Source organism: Canis lupus, chromosome 35 (assembly GCF_003254725.2).
Source record: "Canis lupus dingo isolate Sandy chromosome 35, ASM325472v2, whole genome shotgun sequence".
NCBI classification, from domain to species: domain Eukaryota; kingdom Metazoa; phylum Chordata; class Mammalia; order Carnivora; family Canidae; genus Canis; species Canis lupus.
Genome location: NC_064277.1, coordinates 7,186,025 through 7,207,486, shown reverse-complemented (window position 1 = coordinate 7,207,486; position 21,462 = coordinate 7,186,025). Strand labels below are relative to the sequence as shown.

The following is a 21,462-nucleotide window of genomic DNA, read 5'->3' as shown; positions in this document are numbered from 1 at the left end:
TTTATATGGAATATCCAGAATAGGCCAATCTATAGAAACAGAAAGTAGATTACTGGTTAGAGTTGATAATTTAGAGGGATATGGGGATTGACTACTAATGTGCACGGCGTTTCTTTCTGGGGTGATGGAAATGTTCTAAGATTGATAGTGGCGATGACTGCGCACTCTGAATACACAAAAGCCACCGAATTATGCACTTCAAACGGATGATTTGTATGGTAGGTAAGTTCTATCTTAATTAAGCTGGTATGTATATACATCACGAGATTTTTAAAAAAGGAATTGTGTAAAAAAAAAAAAAGGAATCGTGCTAGATTCTCTAGCAGAGAAGTGATACAAAAATGGATAATTTATACCCATGCTTTAAAATAATTTATAGTCCAATTCTCTGCATCCACATGAAGTGATCATGAAATGCAAACCAACATATTACGGACCATTAAATCGGCTGCAAGATTCAGGGGTTCCAAAAAAAGGAGATCACTTCTATAAAAAGCAATCAGGGAAAGCTTCATGGAGGAGAAAGCCAATGGAGCTGAGCCAGGGAGAACAGCTAGAAATTTTGTAGATGGAGACTGGGATTAGAATCAGCAGATGCAAAGGCATGATTGTAGCAAGTCATGGGTCCTGTTCAGGATGGAATCTAGTATGGCCAGATTATGACATGTACAGGAATATGCAGGTGACACGACCAAAAGGTAAACAAGCTGAAGCTCTACCCACAAAGAATTCTGAACACCATCCAGGGAAAACCTCAGGTATGAGGGCCTGAACTAGGGTAGGGGCAGAGGGACTGGAGAACAGAGGATCAGGAACAGATGCGAAAGTCACAGGTAGAGGCCCATTTGGGGTGGAAGATGACAGAGTGGGTGAGACTGAGTTCGAGGTGGAAATAAAACATCGTGCTGCTGTGCCACGGGAGAGAATCAGGAAGGAAAAGGATTGGAGAAGCCTGGGTGGATGAGGTGACATTCGTGGGACCTCACAAGAGGTGGAAGGTGGCCCCCAGGCACAGAGGAGGGGGCAGGGAACTCCAGGCCCAGGGAGCCGTGAGTAGTAAGCACAAGGGCAGAGAGGCAGAAAACAAGGTCACTCTCCTGAACTGCAAATACCTCACTCTGTGGCTGGAGCAGAGGGAGGAGGGGAGGAGGCAGCAAGAGATGGAGCTGGAGAAATCGCCATGGGCCAGACGGCGGCCGAGAGAGCTCCGTGCACCTCGCAGCTCACCTGGACTTTATCCAAGGCTGAGGCCCCGAAACGCTTAAGGAGGAAGGTAGGCAGAGCCACCCTCGTGGGACTGTGGAGAAGGGTATGGAAAATTCGAGACAGGAAGGCTAGTTAGGGATTAACAGAAGAGCCCGTCGAAGAAATAATGAGGACCTAGGAAGACAGCCCTGGCTGTAGAGGTAGGGAAGAAGGGATTGCCTGGAAATATAATTAGGATACAGATTCCATAGAGCCTGACCAATTCCATAGGAGAGGAAGGAAAACCACCCCTCTGGGGCACCAAAAGAAGGGATATCATGGCAGGCAGGCGTGGCGGCGTGATGCGTGACAGCGAAGGGGCTAGAGCACAAACAGTGGGACAGGTGGAGGGACTAGATCAGATGGGAGACGTTACAGGGATGGAATCCATCCGGCTTGGGCCCAACTAGTTGTGGCATGAGAAGAAGAGGAGAATGAAAGAAGGCTGCTTCCCTGGGCTCAGGTTTGGTACCTGGGGGTGGGGGGGAGTGGGTACATTCACCAGGGACGTGAGTGTTGGGGAGAGGCAGGTGGTAAGGGGGAGGGGCCTGGGGAGATGTCCTAGGGACAGAGAGGATGGGCAGGGAAATGCTAGAAGCTGAACCCTGGGGGAGTGCCTACAGTGAGGTGGGTGGAGAGAGAGTGGCAAGCACTCTCTCTTTGTCCCTAAAGGAGCAAGACAGCCAAGGAAGTGGGGGCTGTTGAGGAAAAAGGTGGTCAACAGCATTAAAATACAGAGAAATTGGGGCACCTGGGTGGCTCAGTGGTTGAGCATCTGCCTTGGGCTCAGGTTGTGATCCTGGGGTCCTGGGATGGAGTCCCACATCGAGACCCTGTTTCTCCCTCTATCTCTGCCTCTCTCTCTCTCTCTCTGTGCTGTCATGCATAAGTAAATAAAATCTTAAAAAAAATAAAATAAAAATACAAAGAAATCAAGGCAAAGGGCCCCAAAAGAAGTGAGGTCTGAAATGGTGAGTTGACTGGAGAGTTGTAGGGTAGGGGCACCATGCGTGCGGTTCCAGAGCCGCTGGAAGAGGAAGTGAAAGCCCTGGGTTGTTGAGAAGTTAGGTGATGAGCAGAAGGGAAAGAACAGCAGCAGTGGTAAGAACAGCTGGTCTTTACCCACCACCTCCCAGGCGCCAGGCACCGTGCTAAGGGCCTCGCGCGGATGACCGTGCTCAGCCCCTCTGCCCTCTGATCGATCGGGGAGGTGCTGTCATCATCCTGTTCTGCAACTGCCCAAACCAAAGCAGACTCCCAACGTCACACTGCTGGGCCACGGCAGGGCTGGCAGGGCTTGGTTAGACACACACAGACGGCCTGACCCCACCCCCCAAGAACCTGCTCTTTTATTGTCATCAGTCAATTCAGAATTAAGTGGTTTGCTGATAAAAAAAAAAATTAAAACTGCCTACTTGGATTGGAGTCATCTCAATAAAATACCGTTGTTGGGGGCCGTGCAGAAGAACCACTGTCTGTGCGGTGGTTTTTACAAGGATTTAATTAGGAAAGATAAGTGAATGTACAGCTTAAGATTTGCTAATTTTGTTTATCACCAACCCCCCTTCACATGAACCTAAAGTACAAACTCTTTTTTTTTTTTTTAAGATTGTATTTATCCACGAGAGACACACAGAGAGAAGCAGAGACACAGGCAGAGGGAGAAGCAGGCTCCCTGTGGGGAGCCCAGTGCAGGACTTGATCCCAGGACCCCAGATCATGCCCTGAGCCCAAGGCAGATGCTAACCACTGAACCATCCAGATGCCCCCCCTAAAATACAAACTCTTGATGATGATGTAGCAGAGTCTACACTCTTACCGTCTATACTGGTTCTCAGCTGGAGTGATTTTGACCACCGGGGGCAGGGGAGGGATGTTCAGCAATGTCTGAAGACATTTTTAGTTGTCACAAGTCGGGGGAAGGGTACTGCTTAATATCTATGGGTAGAGGCCAGGAATACCACCTAGCATCCTACAGGCACAGGGCAGCACCACAACAGTGAAAATGTGCTCCCAAATGGCAGTTGTGCCAGGGTTGAGAAACCCTGCCTGATGGTGCTTTGGGGTGCCTTGGGGTGCCTCTAGGAATATCAGCATCCAGGAAAGAGGCTTCAGAATGGGTAACCACCCAGACCACTGATGTCAAGGGGAAAGGAATGTGGATCCCAAGAGAGAGAGAATATGGATAAATGAAATAGAGAAGTGCCTACTGGGGTGTGCGTGTGTGTGTGTGAGAGAGAGAGAGAGAGAGAGAGAGATCAGCCTTGGAGGAAAAGAGGGATGCTTCTTATCCTATGACAGGAGAAAAAAGAATAGGAACATACTGAGAAATGCTGGTGGGAAACAGGCAAGTCACAGGACTTCACATCTAATGGTTTTGAATATGGAAAAGCAGCAGCCAGAGAGGGAGGGGAGATCATGGCGCTGAGGCTTAAGGAGAGAAGAAATGTCAGAGCTGGTGGGAGAGAAATTCTGCTGTTTTTAGCTTCCATGCCATGGAGCCACAGAAGAGAGAAAACATATGGTAGGGATTATGGACAGTTGGAAATTGAAATGAGTAAAATCCATCACAAGGGGGATGACACTGAAAGGGCTGAGCTTGAGAACCAGGAGTGGCCAGGGCCCCAGAGAAGAGGAGGAAAAAGCAGGCCGGGTGGCAGGAAGGGTGTGGAAGGTACAAGGATCGGAGTAGGGCTGGGACCCGGGCACCAGAGAGAGGCTCAGGGGAGTAAGTGAACAAAATAACTCCTGTGAGATTGAGCGGGAGTTCCACCCATGCTCTGAGGACATGAAAAAAGCTAGAAGAAGGGTGCATGGTCCTTGAGTCCTCGAGTGGATGGTCCTGTCACTGAAAATGAAGGAGGGGACGGGCTTGAGGGGAACACATGTGGAGTAGGTCCGTCAGGCCTCTCTTGAGGGCGGTGTGCCTGAGAGGTCAGGAGGTAACCAGCACAGAGGAGAAGGCATAGACTGATGGCACTGGCATCAGGGGAGGCCTGGAGGGCTCTCCGTGTCCCCCCAAATTCGTCTGTTGAAATCCCAGCCCCTAAGACCTTAGAATGTGACTCTCTTTGGAGATATGGACTTTACTAAAGTAATTAAGGTTAAATGAGGTCACAGGGATGGGCCGGTGTCCTTGTAAAAAGAGATGAGGACACAGATCCACCACAGAGCGAAGACCGTGTGGGGACACACAGGGAGAAGGTGTCACGTGTGTGCCAAGGAGAGAGGCCTTGGGAGAAGCCAGCCTTGATGGCACCTTGAGCTCCAACATCTGGCCTCTGGACCTGTGAGAATGCATTTCTGATGTTCAAGCCCCCAGCCCGTGGTTCCTTATTACAGCAGCCTGAGCTCAGTGATACAAGAAAGGAGGGAGGTGAAAACACGGTAGGCCTACTGTGGAAGGACGGAAGAAAGCACGGTCATTGGGACACTTGGGTGGCTCAGTGGTTGAGCATCTGCCTTTGGCTCAGGGAGTGATCCTGGAGTCCCGGGATCAAGTCCCACAAGGGGCTCCCTGCACAGAGCCTGCTTCTCCCTCTGCCTCTCAATCTGTGTATGTCTCATGAATAAATCAATAAAAATCTTAAAAAAAAAAAAAGGCACAGTCATTGACATCACAGCTTCCCCCGTGAGTGGGAGAACTAGTCTCTGCAAGGAGAGGCTTTCCAAGGAAGAGATGCCTCTAAAGACAAACCAAGTGTCCATCGAGGTGCGGAGGGAGGGGAAGTACTGTGGAGAAATCCATCTTAGAGGGAGGGCATCCGCGTCCTCAGTGGATTGCACACCTCTTGAAAGCGTGGCCTAGTCCTGCAAATGATTTCTCCACCCCGAGGCTGGCACAGGGACTGCCCAATTGCAGGTACTCAGTGAATCTGCTTTGCAAACTGTGCAGATGTGGAGGGATGGCAATGAACTGGAGAGGGCTGGGGGCGCAGGGTAACGGCTTTGCTCAGGGGTGGCAGAGAAGCCAGGAAGGGCTTTGCCCAGGAGTGGTGAATACAGCAAAAGGCCGAGAGGTGGGTGGAGAGTTGTCCTTTAGAATTTCCAAATCCCCTTTAGTAATGCAGCCAATTAAACTCTCTCTCTCAGATAAGTGGTGCAGAATCACAGGGATGGGCTCCGGAGAACACCTTTCTAAACTGCTGTTATCCTAAATACGTTATTACTTTAGCTGCTTAGATAACTCGAGGAATGCATTATTTCTGGTGGCTGACAGTCTTCCCTTTTAAGCGTGAGCCATTTGAAGTAGAAGTTTTTTTCAAAAATGTATTATGTACTGCTTGCTTTTTCTCCTTTTTTCTTGAAAAAAACCAGAAAGTCAAGCTATGAACAAAAGGAGAGTAGCGTAAACTTCAAATACTATATTGTATTTTCATACAAAGATAACTTTTTATAAACAAGATTTGTAAAAAAAAAAAATTAAATTAAATTAAAAAACAAATAAGATTTGTACGAGGCCAGAAAGTGATCACATCCTCAAGGAAACTATTCATCCTTGAGGTATGGAACGGCTATTTCCTAGCATGCCCACAGTAAATTCCAATTAGAGTTTTTGTCTGCTTTTTGTTATTCTTTCCTCCCTCATTATCTGGCTATCCCTCATCACTTCTTTCTGAATTCAGCGTGCCTGCCCACCAATAGCAATCTCCCCTTCCCTTTCTAATTGATTCTTTCTAACCCACAGCGGTTAGGAAACTGGATAGCCAACACTGTTAAGAAATGTGCCGAAAATAAGCCTGAGGACCCGCACCTCTTTTTGGTTGGTGCCCAGAAGTCGAGTTGCTTATGTCCTGATTCTCAGTTGGGTTGTCGGCCTACTTCAAAGCTATAAAGTCATTTTAAAATATCAGCACATAGGGGAGGATAACTCTTTGAAGCCAACTTGCCCTCTGTGACGAAAGTGCCCTGCTTTACTAGAATTTTAGAACGATGGAACTTCAGGGGACACAAAAAGGCCGGCTGTCCTTCCTTCTGCCTTCAGACAAGATGGCAAGTCTTAGAAAAACTGCTTTACTCTCACTGGATGGAGAGTCTTCCTTGGCCTTTAAGACATGGACTTATCATTCAATATTTGTTTCTCTGTGGGAGAGAGCTCTCCAATCATGACCCAGCGTATAAATAAGCGAAAAAAAATATTTCTTCAATAAGTAAGATGTATGTGTGTCTGTGCATGCAGTTGAGGACGCGCAAACCAAAGCAAAATTTCTACAGTTTCTGTTAAGCAGACCCCCAGATGGCACTTGTAAGTAGAGGTCATCACTGACAGTGCGTTAGCATTCCTGTCGGACCCGTCTACCTTGCCTGGCCACTGGTCGCCTTGCTTATAGGATAGGTCCCCACGTCCCCTGGTCAAAGGAGAAGCCCGGAGTTTTCAACTGTATAAAGGGCTAAGTCACATGACTAGATAGCCATGAAAAACCCTGCCCATTAGTAACCTGAAAACAACAACATGTGCATCCTCATGGACAGACAACTCTTTCCCTCAGAAAGAAATAAAGTCCTATCCAGGGCTTATGTGCCACTGCACAGTAAATGGGGAACTGGGATGATTTCACCCACAGCCTCCGATTTATATAAGGCAGTGGACTTAGGGATGTCAGGCACTTTGACATGCAAACCTTACGTAAATAATGGAGTACGTGCTCAGAAAAATCAGGTATTCTAAAGTGTGTAGGCTGATTTGATGTGACTTCTCCATGTGACTAAAGAAACTTGACATTCATTTACTCATTCATTCAACAATGGGTAGCCAACGACAGTGTTCCAGGCTCCATAGACAACAGTAAACAAAGCACGCAACATCTCTCTGTCCTAGTGAGTCATGCAGGCTAAAGATGTGCTATGTTTTAAATAGCAAAATGCCATGAACGTTTTAACAGGTATACTACAAGTTGCTTCCACCAGAGGAACTTTAACAATAAAGCCAGTGTTTGCCTCTGCTCTAGGTTGAATTGTGTCCCCCCCACCCCCACCCCAATTCATATGTTGAAGTCAGCCCCCGGGGCCTCAGAAGGTGACTGAGGAATTATTAAGGTAACATGATTACATGTTACCTTACACAGGTAATTGAGGTTAAGATGATGAGATCATTTAGGTGGGCCCTAAATATGGCTGCTGTCCCTATAAGAACAGAGGACTGAGACACAGACAAACACACTCACACAGAAGACCATGTGAAGACAGGAAGGAGATGGCCATCTGCAAGCCAAGGAGGGAGGGCTCAGAAGAAAACCCTGCCCACACCCTGATCTTGAACTTTGAGCCTCCAGAACAGTGAGAAGTAAGTGCCTGTTAGACAACAAGCCACCCAGTCTGTAGTACTTTGTCATGGCAGCCCTAGTAGGCTAGTATAGCCTCCAAAGCCCAAACCTTATCTGCCCAAGTGCTGGGAGCATCTGTGAGTTGGAACAATTTCATCAGAACTATCAGCAAGGAGGTTGGGATCCAAGTGCCTAAGTATAGACTCAATGGAATGAAAAGACCTTAAATGTTACTTAAAGGAGCAAACAGTATTAGATGATATTACAGTAAGACAAATTTGTGATAATCCTAAAAGTAAAGCCAATTGGAAAGCAATCTGTTTAAGAATCTGAAATTAACTACTAAAACCATGCTACATTCATGAAACAAATACTTTACACCTTTTTAAATGATCCAGTAGAAGAATGCCTAATCTCATTTTATTTTATTTATTTAGGGACGCCTGGGTGGCTCAGCAGTTGCATGTCTGCATTTGGCTCAGGGCATGATCCTGGAGTCCTGGGATGGAGTCACACAACAGGCTCCCTGCGTGGAGCCTGCTTCTCCCTCTGCCTGTGTCTCTGCCTCTCTCTCTCTGTCTCTCATGGATAAATAAATAAAAGATTTTAAGATTTTATCTCTCATGGATAAATAAATAAATAAATAAATAAATAAATAAAAGGTTTTAAGATTTTATTTATTTATCCATGAGACACACAGAGAAGGAGGCAGAGAAAGGGAGAAGCAGGCTCCCTGGGATTGATGCAGGACTTGATCCCAGGACCGTAGGATCACGACCTGAGCCAAAGGCAGACGCTCAACCACTGAGCCTCCCAGGCATCACCCCTAATCTCATTTTAAAAGTTTGTGATGTATTTCTTTAGGTGAAAAAAAAAAACCCTGGCTACAAATAGAGAGTCCTATTTTTGTAAATAGCAATGAAAATTTTTACTCACATCTAAATTAAAAAAGAAGAGGTGGACATCAAAAAGTTAAAATGGTGCTTACATCTAGATAGAGCAAATATTTTACCTTTTGCTGTTCTGCTTATTTCTGTTTCCGTTTCTCTGTGATAAACCTGGAATGATTTAAAGGGGAAAAAAAATAGTATCATTAAATGAAATGACTATCCATTACCTGAAATGACTATCTTTAATGTCATTGAAATCGATACCAAACTCAAGGATTTGAAGCAATTATCTGCAGAACGTCCTAGACAACATAAGTAGCTCACATCTTAAAACACACAGCTCTTTCCATATCAGATCCATTCCTCTTCCTCACCTTTTAGCTTTTTGTATAATTCCACCAGTTCCTTATATTTCCTATGGATTACAGCCATAACACAGTGTATCAGATCATGGTTTGTTCCTAAATTGAAATCCAAGTTTCCGTCTTCGGCTAAAAGAAAAGTGCTTCTTTCTTCTCAGGTTTCTCAGAAATTAGATTTTACGTAAAGCAAAATGGGGACTGCAAATACCCGTGGAAGTGGCAGATTACAGAGGAAAGAGCATGCACCAGGACACGATCCAGCCCTGGGTCCTATCCTACCTGCCTCTTTTATTTACCGGGTGTCGGCATGTCTAACTCTGGCAAACTTCAGTTCCTTCAACTATAAAGCAAATGTAATAACTACCCGGGGCACTGTCATGAGGAGTAAAAAAGATAACATGCATAAAGCATTCAAAAAAGGCATCTGGTCCATGGCAGGTGTACGGTAAACTATACCTCTTATTTTATATATATATAAAACTTTGATGCTTCATATTTACACTTTGCAATCAAACACATATATCTTAATCCAATAAAAGTATTAAGGTTATATCAAATTCTCTATGTAATCTTTTAACTCTTTTTTAAAGATTTACTTACTTATGTTAGAGAGAGATTGAGAGTGCACGAGCAGGAGTGGCAGAGAGAGAGGTAGACATAATCTCAAACAGACTCGGCACTGAGCATGGAGCATGACGCAGGGCTGGATCCCAGGACCCTGAGATCATGACCTGAACTGAAACCAAGAGTCAGACGCTCAACTGACTGCACCACCCACATGACCCTCATGTAATCTTTAAAAAAGTAAAATAAAATAAAATAAAAAAACAGAATAGTGTCACATCAAGGTCATTATTTCTTAACTGTTACATGATAACCATCCATTTATGAGTACACATATATAGCTGAATTTATCTATGTGTGCATGTGTATACATACAAGATACTTGAAAAGTAAAGTTGCTCATAATAATTTTTAATGTTACTTCAATTACATCACAGTGACCGTGGACAAGATAAAACACTTATAACTGAAATACTGAGTTGGAGATCTTCTGCAGTCATTAGAAAAAGGGATAGACTTGAGTGATGTGACACTGTGGCTGGTCAAGCTGCTACTGTTATTTCAAATGAATTTGGGATAAGTGCTGATTTTCATACAATTACTTCAACAGAGAACCAGAGGCACTTGGGGAGTACAAAATGGGTCCAACCCAAACAGCTAGAAGTTGGTAGACACAGGTCTGGAATCCAAGTCCTCTGTCTACAGCTCAAGTTCTCTGTCTATAGCTCAAGTTCTTTCTATTGCACTGCAGAGAATGAGAGGAAAATTTACATCTTGAGTAGGCTGTAAGTCTGTAGTTACACACAGAAATAAACTTGGAATTAAAAAAAAAATTGGAGGGAGAGGGGATAAGTGCGTCCAGATACTAAACATGCAATAAAGCTAGAATGCACAGGATGGACATACACTATACACTATGCTATAGTGTTAATGCAGTGATATATTATCAGTGGAATCAAATGGAAAACCTAGAAGTATTTGGTCTATGATAAAGATGGCACTTCAAATCACTGGAGAAAGATAGATTAGTCATCATAGTTGAACAACTGAAAGGGAAAAAAAATTCACAGAAAATACCAACTTCACACTAACTTTATACCAAAAGCGAAAATTATTCCAAGTGAATTAAAGAATTAAATGTAAAATATCAAATCTTAAAAGAACCAGAAGAAAAATAGGTAGATATTAATTTGAGGGAGGAGGAATAAACCATAAAGGAAAAGATGTGGATTTTCAATCACATAATAATTGAAGTTAAAATACATTTAAAAAAAAAAAAACACTGTAGACCAAACTGAAAGGGAAATTATAGGCTAGGAAAAAAACATATTTACAGGCAGAGTTAGTTAAGAACCTCAATATAATAAAAGCAACACTTTACTGAGCCTTTATTAGGTGTAAGACATGCTAAGCTCTCTGCACACAGTATCTTGCCATAATCTTATAAGGGAGATACAATTAGTTCCACTTTTAAAATAAAAAATGGAGACACTGAGTGGCTAAGAAGTATCATACCCAAGGTCTTAAAGTAGCAGAACAGAGATGTGGATGTAGAATTCTAAGTTCCAAGCTTTTCCTCTTAATTTTTATAAACTACAGGGTCTCATAAGTCAATATCAAAAGAACACCGCCACTGCAAAATGAGCAAAGAATATGGAGAAGCCATCCACAAAAGAAAACATATAAATACTTAATGAACACATTTTTCATGTTCAACGTTAGTAGTACTACAAGAAATGCAAAGTAAAACATGCAATAAGATTTTTTCACAGGCAGCCCGGGTGGCTCAGTGGTTTAACGCTGACTTCAGCCCAGGGCGTGATCCTGGAGACCTGGGGTCGAGTCCCACATCGGGCTACAGGCATGAAGCCTGCTTCTTCCTCTGCCTGTGTCTCTGCCTCTCTCTCTCTCTCTCTCTGTGTGTGTCTCTCATGAATAAATAAAATCTTTTAAAAAAAAGACTTTTTTTCTCTATCCGATAGGTAAAAAAATATTTTGAAATGTCAACATCTAGTTTTGGCAAAGCTGAGGAAACAAGATGGATGTTGTGGGAATGATATTCATCACCTAAAACAGAAATTAGAGAATATAACTATTTTGTTCTCAAAAATTAGTTCTTTCGGATAGCCATTTCACTTCTAAAAAGAAAAAAGAAAAGACTTCTAGAAATTTTGCTAAAGAGATAAACACAAAGATGCAAGGTTGGTTGTCATTAGATTATTCACCCCCACAAAAAATTAGACACAAGCTAAAAGTCTCCCAACAGGACTCTGGGGCATGAATGGTAAAACATTCACATGATGTTAACCATCAGCAATCATGAAGTGTAAAACTACTTAAAGCTACTTGGGAAATGTACAAAATATAGTATGTGAAAAACAAGTCTTACAAAACTGTATGTGCTTTTAAAAATTTATTTTTTATTTTTTAGAGGGAGAGAGAGAGATGCAGTGGGAGACGGAGAAAGAGAATTTTAAGCAGACTGTATGCCCAGTGCAAAGCCTGATGTAGGACTCAATTTCATAACCCTGAGATCATAGCCTGAACCAAAATCAAGAGTCAGACACTTAACCTACTGAGCCAATCAGGTGCCCCTGTATGTGCTATTTTTAAATTTTGTTTTCTGCTTGTCCACATTTTTCAAATTTTCTACAATGAATATGTATTAATTTTACATCAGGAAAACAAATGCTATTAAAATACCAATAAACTTGAACCAGAAGAATAAGTAGTTTAAGATTCTAGAATTTAAAATAGGATTTCTACTTAAAATGTTACAAGTATTGGTAAACATGGTAATTCAAAATCAGAATAAAAGATTACAAGGCTCCTATGAAACCCAAATCAGATATAAAAGCAAGATACAGACTTCTAATATATAAAGAAACTGGTGGGTAGGCCACTAAAATGAAGATGCACCCTCTGCCCCCACATACACACCTTACTCCCAAGGAGCTTAATTGATTTTCAGTATTGAAATCCATAGGAAGACTCATAAAGATCTCATGCAGAGACAACTAGTTTTAGAGGAAATAATAACCTGTATATTAAAGATAGAATTGATATTTAATTTTTCTTTTCTCTTAGTAACACTAATGTAACTTGAAAATAAAGTAGCTCAAATTGTATGAGTCTTCCAAGCTAACTGATTTCTAATTTAAAACCACTTAAAAAGTAAGAATTGAAATATACTTCTCCAACATATAAAGAGTATCCATTTCTCAGCCAACATTATACTTCATAGTGAAAAACTAAAGACATCCTTTTAAAAATAAGAATAATAAAAAAAAAAACCCAGACAGAACAAAATTACATAGTATTGTTCTGCAAGTTTTCTGGCCAATGCAATAAGACACGAAACAGTTAAAGATTGGAAAGAAAAAATTAACATTATTATTGTTACTTATAGATGGTATCATTGCGAAACTAGAAAACCCAAAGAAATTAATGGAAAACTATATTCAAGAGAAGTCATAACAACTATCATTTATTGAATTCCTATTTGTCCAACAGTGTAGCACTATCTTCTGAGAGTCATGATATGGTAAGGAGTAGAACTGGATGGCTCTGTCCATTTAGCATCTGACTCTTGGATTCCACTCAAGTTATGATCTCAGAGTAGTGATATGGAGCCCCATGTTGGGCTCTACACTCAGTGGGAGTCTGCCTGAATATTCTCTCCCTTTGCCCTTTCCCCCACACTTCTCTTTCTCTCAAGTAAATAAATAAATCTTAAAAAAAAAAAAAAAGTAGAATTGGGATTCACACCCAAGTCTGATGGATTCCAAAGACTTCAAAAACTGTGTTTTTTAAGATTTTATTTTTAGGTAATCTCTATAGCCAACATGGGACTTGAACTCACAATCCCAAGATCAAGAGTTGCTCACTCCATCAGCTGAGCCAGCCAGGCACCCTCGGTATTCTTTTCAATATGTTGTTACTTTGCTGCATAAAGTGTATAGTTATGATGTATAAGCATTCTCACAGATACACACATTGAAAGAAATAACCATCACAATAGTAAAATTTAAACAACCCCATTCACAAAGCAAAAAATTCAGCAAGGTTTGTGTGTAACCAATGTAAGAAAAGAAAATCCACCTAGACATAATTTGGACATATGTATATATACATATAATAAGAAGCAAAGAGAGCTGAAATAAGATTTAGGAAGACTAAATTTAATTTTCAAAATGTACATTCTAAATTAATTTATACATTAAATGCAATTCCAATCAAACTCCATCTGGATGATATATTTCATAGGGAGAAATTTAACAAAAGAATTTCCATGTGTATCTAAGAGAAACAAGTGAGAAGAGTAAGGAAAATTTTACCAAAGAACTATAGGGGAAGGGGGTACTGGTTATTAAAAAATTATGTCTATACATTTACTGGAAGTCAGTTTTTGATAAAGGAAACATTACTAATTATGAGAGAAGGAAAGAATTATTCAGAATTATTGTTACCAATTCAAAAGAAAATATCGAGGTAAATTCTTAACTCACACCACACACCCAGATAAACTCCTTATGGATTAATAAAATCTAGTTAAATAGAGACATAATTTTAAAACAGAAATATAAGATAAAAACAAAATTTGTCAGGGCCCTTGGGAGGCGCAGTTGGTTAAGTCACCAACTCTTGGTTTTGGGTCAGGTCGTGATCTCAGGGTCATGAGATGGAACCCTGCATCAGGCTCCATGCTCAGTGTGGAGTCTGCTTCAGAGTCTGTCTCTCTCTCCCTCTCCCTCTCCTGTTCATGCTCAAATAAATAAATAAATCTTTAAAAACCAAATGTATCATATTCCTCAGAAAAAAAGTGAATCATACCACTAGATGAGAAAGTTTTAAAACTTGAGTGTAAATAAGGAATAGATCTACATAAAATTTGAATTAAAGGGACATAAAAAAAAAAGAAAGACCATAAATAACTTGTTCACATAGAAGTATGAACTATCTCTATATCCAAACTAAAAAAGCAAAAAACAAACTGGAAAAAAATCATTTGTAGCAAAAATCACAAAAGAAATAGAAATTTCACAAAGTAGTTAATTTTCCTCTGTTAAATTAGAAAAAAATAAGCTCAAAGTTGCAGGATATAATGAAATGAGTGGATACTCTCATATGTATCGCTAAAGGCATTATAAATGGACACAACCCTTTTAGAAAGCTTTATTTACGTACTTTATGTACATATTATTGCAATTATGTGGGTTTTTTTGGGGGGGCGATGAGCATTAAGGAGGGCACATGATGAGATGAACACCAGGTGTTATACGCAACTGATAAATTATCAAATGCTCCATCTGAAACTAAGTATGTGCTAGATGTTGGCTAATTGAATTTAAATTAAAAACGTATTAAAACCTTTATAACTTATTTCAGAAGAGGTTTATACTTGTTTCCTTCACTGTATAAATCAATGTTATAACAGGTAGATATGAATGGAATTTGGATGTAAACCCGAAGCCCCCAGATACAGTGTTCCTTATTTTGCATTGACATTTGATTAAATCAGACTGATGTATTGAGAAGGTAAATGGTTCCCTTATTTATTTATTTATTTATTTATTTATTTATTTATTTATTTACTTACTTGAGTTCAATTTGCCAACATATAGCATAACACCCAGTGCCCATCCCGCCAAGTGCCCCCTCAGTGCCCATCACCCAGTCACCCCAACCCCCCACCCACCCTCCAATTATGTGTTTTTTTTTTAAGTAAAAAAATGACTAGAAAGAAAATTACCAAAATGATAAAGAAACAACATCAGAGGGATGGGAATGGGTTTCATTTAGGTCTTGCATTCTTCTGTTTTATCCTGGAAAACTAATGCTTTGTGGTAAGTGTCTTCTTAGAAGCAGCAGCAGGAGGAGTATGTTTTGTAAAGCTAAAAAACCTGTCAGTGGGGAGAGTTAGTGTCTTAATGAAGCACATCCCTCAGCAGACTGGTCAAATTAGGTGCCTTTTCTCCTGCCCACGTGCTTGGGAAAAGGATCTTGAAGGAATCCCCACCTGCTCCAAGCTGCTTCAACCTCCTTTCTCCAGATGGAGCTTAGAGCGAGTCAGTTCATACATCTGGTATCTGCAGATGCCTACAAGTGTCAGCTCAGCAAGTGCTTAGGTTTGTAGAATCCAGGCAACAAAAGGGGTCAGGAGCCTTCACCTCATGCGTCGTCCTCCAGAAACACAAGGAGGGCTAGGCTGTGCATGCCACCAAACACCAACACTAAAATGACCGCTGCCCCAAAACCACCATGAGGTACCATCCCCGACCCATTAGTATCAAAAAACCAGAAAACAAGTGTCGGCAAGGATATGGAGAAAATGGAGCCCTTGGACACTGCTGATGGGAATGTCAAATGGTGCAGCCTCCACGGAAAAGAGCATGGCAGTTCCTCAAAAAATTAAAAATAGAATTGCCCTCTGAGCCAGCAATTCCACTTCTGCATACAGACCCCAAAGAATTGAAAGTGGGGTCTCAAACATATCTGTACACCCATTCTTCACAACAGCCCAAAAGTGGGAGCTGCAGTGTTCATAGATGCTGAATGGGTGAACCAACCATAGAATATTATTCAGTCTTAAAAAAATGAACAAAGCACTGACCCAGGCCCCAGCACGGATGGACCCTGAGGACATTATGCTGAGTGAAACAAACCAGTCCCCAAAGGACAAACATTGGATGATCTCCTTGTATGGGGTCCCTACAGTAATCACATTCATTGGGACAGGAAGTAGAAGGATGGTTGCCCAGGGGCTGGGGTCGGGAAATGGGGAGTTAAGGGTTTAATGGGGGCAGAGTTTCAGTCTGGGAAGATGAAAAGTTCCAGAGATGGAGGGTGGTGATGGTTGCACAACAGCGTGAAAGTACTTAATGCCACTGACCTGTACACTTAAACATGGGTTAAAATGGTAAATTTCATGTAATCTGTATATTACCACTGTAAATATGTGTGTGTACATTGAGAGAGAGAGAGAGAGAGAGAGAGACCATTGCCACATGAATGCTAACGGCACCAGTCATGTTCACTGTATATTTTCTTCAAAGATGCAGATTGTTCTTGGGAAGGTCCTGGTGACACAAAACGCACCTGTGGCCGGGTAAACGAATGTACATTGAGCCGTCGCCAGTTCTAGGCAACTGAGAGCAGAGTCATGTTTGCTTCTTGGGCATCACATGACTCAAATCAAAGAAGAGCATGGCACACCACAGGAAACTGAGCGCTGGAACCATAAAACAATGCAGAGCAATTTCCTTATCGGCATCTCCTCAATTTAGAATATTTTACAAAAGTAAAAGGGCAAAGTTCTCAGCCACGGCACCCCTGGGCCCAGGGATCAGTGCACGTACCTCTTGCACGTTGCATGGAGAACGCATGAGGGGCTCCTCTGCAGAGGGGCAAACATGATGACCCTTTATGATGACCCCGTGCCATAAATCTGAGGCTAAAACGAGGGTGGCTGAGAAGTCTGCTTGGAGTACTTGCTTCAACGGTCTGAGCTCCAGTTTCAGGGATTATTTTGAGAACTCAATTTAGCTATAGTCAAACATGTCAATTTGTAACTTGCCTAAATAAGTCACCTGTCCCTAAGCTGGGGTCCTGAAGCACCATTCAACTCCACCCGCATTGTTTGCTGTACAAAGATACAAGCACACTTTTCTTTTTAAAACCTGGTCCAATGGCTCTCTGAAGCTGTCTTTAGTCTTCTAAAGACTCTTTGGCCACCTACTGGATTTTTTCAGCTCGAGAGCTGGGCAGAAAAAGAGCAACTTACTGCCCTTGTTCAAAGGAAAGAGAGTTACAGACTAGAAGCTAGACAGACTTTATTATTCAGAACCCACGGGGATTTGCAAAAGAATAGCTCAGACACAGTCTGTTACTACCCTCCTCTCAAGGAAAAAGCCAATTATTTTCTCCTACCTAAAGAGTTTAGCAGGAGTGTGAAATGTAAACTCTTCTATGACATCTTTATCCTGGGCCCAAGGAAGGAAAAAAAATAAAAAGGTGGCAAAATTCAAATACTTTTGCTTATTTCTGCTAAGTTACCAGGAGGGAAAAAGATTTAAGTGACTTGTCAGTGTTTCTCACATATAAAAAAGGATTATCAGCTACTTTCACTTTCTAATGAACAGCTCTGGTCTCCTAACCGAGTTCTGTGTCAGGCATTTAATTTAAACCGAAGTCATTTTGATTAACAGAGAAAGAGATGGGTTTTTTAAATAAATAAATAAATAGATAAATAGATAGATAGATAGATAGATAAATAAATAAATAAATATTTTTAAAAAGCATGAGCATTCTATTAGATGTGACCCTTGAGATAGATCAGAGAGCAAAGCTAGAAAAAAAAAATGGAAGTTACGACTCATTCAGGAAGAGCACACTGAAAGCGAAAGATTCATTGATGAGTCTCTAGCTCTCAGGCTGTGGTGGAGGAGAGGCAGGTTTAAGGTGGGAGCTGAGTAAGGTGGGGCTGAGGGGAAGTAGTGGTGCAGCTGGGCTGTAGGGTGTGCTGGGAACCCCTGAGCTGGTCCAGCACCTTGCTCACAGTGGCATATCACAGGGTCCCCAAAACTGTGATTTTTTTTTTTTTTTTTTCAAAAATGGACCGAGATTTGAGAAGTATTTGGGAATCAGAGACCGTGCCTTGGGTGCTGGTCCCGACAGGTACCGCTGCCTCTCCGGAGAGGGCCTGCAGAGCGCACACGTGTGCGCGTGGGGGATCTCGGGGCCTCCTGTAACACATCTGCACACACTCACTGTGCTCATCCCCGTAGGAGGAAGCACAGTCAGAGAGCGGACGTGCCCTGCGGAGGTCTAAAGCTACTGAAGGCTGGGACTTGCGTTCGGGATTCCTGATTGCCCAAAGGCCAGGGCCTTCTCACCACTCGAAATCCGAAAGCCTCCGTCAGAGAGCAGCTTGACAAGGCCACGTTGCCGCTGTGTGCAAGCACCACCAGTGTCTGCTATGTCATCAGGAGGTGTGGCGTTGGTACAGATTCCCGGAACCCTGCCAAGCTCTGCAGTTGTCTGGTGGCAGGCTGTTCGGTAGGGAAAACGAGCAGGGGGAGAGGGAAGAGCATCTAAATGGCCAGCAGGCCAGGGCACAAACTCACCAGGATGCACGGCTTCCTCAGCTTGCACGGCCCTTGGGGCTTTGCATCTGCCCTGGGCCCTTCCCTGGGCTCCCCTGCAGCTCACATTGCCCAGAGCATTGCTTTTGCTTCCCTCTCTGTTCTCTCTCCCTCCCATCTTCCCAAGCAGCTAAGGCTACCCCCACGGACGTGGTCTTCTTTGGCTTTATTAACACCAATTGGAGGGGGTTTCCGAGCAGCAGAACCCTGTGCCGTAAATAGGTCTGGACCACGAAATTGGATACAAATAAAAGTTCACATGTATGTACCAAGAGCCCTGACTCAACTCTTGAGCCAAGTGGTTTGCCTACATCCTCTCATCTGACCCTTGGCGGCAGATGTATACTCCCCGTGTGTAGAAGGGAGGTGTAGAGAGGACAGATCGCCCAAGGTCAGAGCGACCCTGTGTCACTCCGACCTTCGGGCTTTACCACCAACCTTCCAGAAATCACACCCCTGAGGGCCCCCTCTGACCAGCTCGGCCCCTACTTGAACTAAGGATTGTGACTTTCCTCAAAGGGGCGGTGATAAAAACAGACCAACAAATCTAACTTGCTTTGTTCAGACAACTGAGGGCGAGGGCTCCCGGCTGCTGGACACGGCCCTCCCTGTCGGGGCGCCTCACCTGGAGGACGGGAAGGAAGAGGGCTGGCGAAGGGCCAGGCCATGCTCTAAGACGGTCCGAGGGTAGCCAACACTCCTCGCTGACTGTAAAGCTCCTGCTGGATTTGCCGCTCCTGCCGTCCCCAGATACGAGGCAAGACGCTGGACTGGACGAAGCTGGGGCAAGGGCCCGGATTTAAACCGTGGTGGAAAGAGTTACAAGTGAGGAGGAGGACTCTGGGAGGAAAGGAGGGGGAAGACGCTGTTCTGAGCACAGACGTACTGTTTTCCTGCCTGCCCTGCCAATGTCCCCGATCTCACCGAGCTACCGGGACAGGGGGTGGGGGGGGGGGGGTCGGGAAGCTGGTGAGAGCTCCCGCAGGCAGCTGCAGTGGCCTGAAGAGCAGCCACAGGGAGGAGGGACGAGAGAAGATGTGGCATCCCTGCAGTGACACGGCTCTGCTGGCGAGCTCACCACAGTAAGCAATTTTTCCACAGAGGGAACCATCCAAAGGAAACCGGTAAGACCAAACGTTTGGAGCTCACACGCATGACAAACGGTTGCTCCCGTCTGCACAGTCTGCCATCACCGGCTCCCTCTTCATGCTTCATCAGCTCCACTTGCAGTGGGTGTTTCAAATTATGGAAACGACATGAGTGGGGTTCGTATGTAACCCAAAAATCTGGTGAGCAGAGGCCCTAACTCCATCCTGAAGGGAAGATTATTTGTGGGCGTGTGTATGCGGGTGTGCTCACCACTTGGAAGGGACTTACTTCCAGTGTCTGAGGCTCCTGGAAGATTCCAGAACGGTGCACAGGGTTTAGACTGGTTTTTGGAGGGGCCGATACACAAAGCAGTCACTACACTGGGCTCTGACCACAGGATGCCATGTCTCTCGGGGGCTTGGTGGAGAAAGTTCTACGAGAGGGTGCAAGGGGTAGGGGAGGTAGAGCATCAGCTTAGAGGAGGCTCCGGAGGAAGCCTCAGAAACACCTACCTGTGCAGCTGCCATGGAAACCCCAAGTGGCTGGAAATTACTGGCTTTGGATCTAACCGCGCTCCTGGATTGGGCCCACCACACCTATCTGCCTCCAAATTAAGTCATTTACCGGCCCAGAAGGGTCACCTCTAGGAGGTGCTTACAAATAACGTGCCCTGGCAGAGAAAGAAGTGATTTGAAAAATCTTAACTGGTGGTAGCAGAGAGATGGTATAAAAACACCGGCCTCGTCACGGTTACTTAATGGGCAGCCAGCTCTCCTGGTTAACTTAGGATCCACACTGGTTGAAACGCTGTTGTAGATAACATCAGTCAGATTCACCTGGCTGCGGAGCACCTGGGTGGCTCAGTGGTTGAGCGTCTGCCTTCGGCTCCTGGGATCCAGTCCCACATCGGGCTCCCAGCAGGGAGCCTGCTTCTCCCTCTGCCTGTGTCTCTGCTCCTCTCTCTGTGTCTCTCATGAATAAATAAAATATTTTTTAAAAATTCTGATTTTTTGACATTTTTATTAGAAAGAAGTTCATGAAGACAGATAAAATCTTAAAAAAACAAAAAACAAAAAACAAAAAAACCCCCAGATTCACCTGGCTGCTTTTGTGATGGAAGATTCCCAGCCTGGATGTGAAAGTTTCTTTGCCACTGCTCTCTGCGCGTGTGCAAGAACATGGTTCGAAAGCTACATGGCAACAGTATGGCAAGGCCAGCCCTTTAACACAGATCTGGGATTGCTCAAGGGAAAGTCCATAGTTTCCTTAAAAGAGAAAGACTATCTACCCCAACGATGCTGTAAAAACACATAAATCCTGGTTCTCTCTCTTAATTGTTAACATCGCAAATTACCTAACCTTTCTCTGAGTTTCAATTTCTTCACCTATAAAGACATATCACATTACATACCATCTAGGATTGCTATAAAATGTAATGCCCACAAGGCCTGCGTGCAGAGCCTTGCCCTCCCCACCGTGAAGGGTGGTATTCACAGGTTCACTTTCTACCCATTCCAGAGTCAGAGCTATGTACCAACTGTATATGTTGGTCTCTTATATGCCAAAAATTGCTTAATAATTCTGATTTCTTGGGCACCTTGGTGGCTCAGTGGTTGAGTATCTCCCTTTGACTCAGGTTGTGATCTTGGGGTCCGGGGATAGAGTCCCGCATTGGGCTCCCTGCAGGGAGCCTGCTTCTCTCTCTGCCTCTGTGTGTCTCTCATGAATAAATAAAATCTTTAAAAAAAAATCTGATTTTTTGACACATTTTTGTTAGAAATAATTTCCATGAAGGCAGAGACCTTATTTTATTATTTGCCATAATCCTAGTGCAAACTAAATATATGTTGTATGAACACACTGATGGACAAAGTGGAGAGGCCTAAACTATTTGGGACAACTCTGT

At 43.4% G+C, this 21,462-nt stretch overlaps 1 protein-coding gene and 1 long non-coding RNA gene across 2 annotated transcripts in view; one reads left to right on the top strand and one right to left on the bottom strand.

Annotated features, from left to right (window-relative positions):
* The window catches only part of RREB1 (ras responsive element binding protein 1), a 176,092-nt gene that overhangs the window by 137,675 nt on the left and 16,955 nt on the right, over positions 1-21,462 (bottom strand). Inside the window, 1 exon segment of the mRNA XM_049106052.1 lies at positions 8,521-8,566. The gene's annotated coding sequence lies outside the window, so the exon portion shown is untranslated.
* LOC118353392 (uncharacterized) lies at positions 310-21,272 on the top strand. The gene is made up of 3 exons (XR_004812251.2): positions 310-1,273; positions 18,111-18,381; positions 19,033-21,272. It is a non-coding gene; the product is annotated as an uncharacterized LOC118353392 (long non-coding RNA).